General features: G+C 47.2%; 1 protein-coding gene across 1 annotated transcript in view; it reads left to right on the forward strand.

Annotated features, from left to right (window-relative positions):
- The window catches only part of HSF1 (heat shock transcription factor 1), a 20,494-nt gene that overhangs the window by 12,915 nt on the left and 6,164 nt on the right, over positions 1–1,415 (forward strand). The gene's annotated exons all lie outside the window — the stretch shown is intronic.

Consider the following 1,415-nt stretch of genomic DNA (forward strand, 5'->3'; position numbering starts at 1 on the left):
CTCCCGGCAATCTTGATTCCAGCTTGTGCTTCTTCCAGCCCAGCGTTTCTCATGATGTACTCTGCAGATAAGTTAAATAAGCAGGGTGACAATATACAGCCTTGACGCCTTTTCCTGTTTAGAACCAGTCTGTTGTTCCATGTCCAGTTCTAACTGTTGCTTCCTGCCCTGCATACTGTTTTATTTTGCTCTTTGAACATATTTCAAATGAATTTGAAGTCTTCATCTAGTAAGTCCAGTATCTGAGCCTCCTTGGGGACGGTCTCCCCTGGCTGCTTGTTTCCCTATGTGTGGGTCATACTTTGTCTCTTTGCATGTCTCAGAGTGTTTTGTTGAAAGGTTTTCCATTAATATAATACGCCATTTGTTAAACTCAATATCATATTTTACCCACCCACCAGGATTTGTTGCAATTTCCTGTTGTTGCTGTTTGTTTAGTGGCTTTTCTGAATTAATTTTATGCAACTTGTGTTGTTTGCCATGTGTGATCACTGAGGTGCCTACGCAGTGAGCGCAGTGGTTAGGCAGTGTGGGGAGCAGGAGTGTTCCTTAATGGCTGGAACCAGTAAATCTCCCAGTCTCTGTGGCGAACTGTGTGTGCTGGGTGTGCCTTTAGCCCCCAGCCACGTTGTCGGCACCCTGACTTTCTCCTCAGCTTCTTGCTTACACAGAGCTGCCTTGGACCTCTCACGGACATGCACACAGCTGTACATGCACGTGTGACTTCTGGATCCCAGGAATATCCTGGAGCTTTTCAAAGCTCTTCTTGAAATCTTGTTCCTTAGCTCTTTTATGTTTCCTGGCTGGCCAGTTTTCTCCATCTGTGGTCCACTGTGTTCGGCGTGATGAGTTGGGTTTTTTTTTTTTCCGTCATGAATTTAAAATTGCCTCTTGATGCTTTCAGCAAACATCTCTAGGGGAAAGCCTTTTTCTGCTAAGAGCTTCAGCATAAAAGGTCAGATCAAAAACAGCCTTGGAGGTGGAACCTTCCAGGGAGACACTGCAGGCCTTGAATGAGCCCTAGCCCCATGGATGCTAGAACGTTTATTCCACCATGATTTGAGCTGTCGGCTTTCTCAGTTACAGGAGAGGAGGTAGGGACATGGCAAGTTAGAACACCACAGTTCTCGGATCTTACTGAGATTCAACCATTTCTTGAATAAATTCTCTTGGGTCATTTTCAGAGTTCTGAAGAAGTTGTCTCTAGCATTTTTTGCTGGTGTTCTTACTGTGTCTGTGGAGGAGAAAAGCTGTAGAAGGTCCCTTTTCCACCCTTCCCCTCAGCTCACGCTCTTCCATTGTGTCTTTTCATGTGTGCGTCCGTGTTGACACCACGGGGCCCTTCCTGCTCCTCCCCAACCCCATCCTGCACCCCAGCGGGGCCCATGCCCAGCCCACCCCGCCTCGGCCCTCCT

This window comes from Bison bison, unplaced genomic scaffold (assembly GCF_000754665.1).
Source record: "Bison bison bison isolate TAMUID 2011002044 unplaced genomic scaffold, Bison_UMD1.0 scf7180017847889, whole genome shotgun sequence".
Taxonomy (NCBI): domain Eukaryota; kingdom Metazoa; phylum Chordata; class Mammalia; order Artiodactyla; family Bovidae; genus Bison; species Bison bison.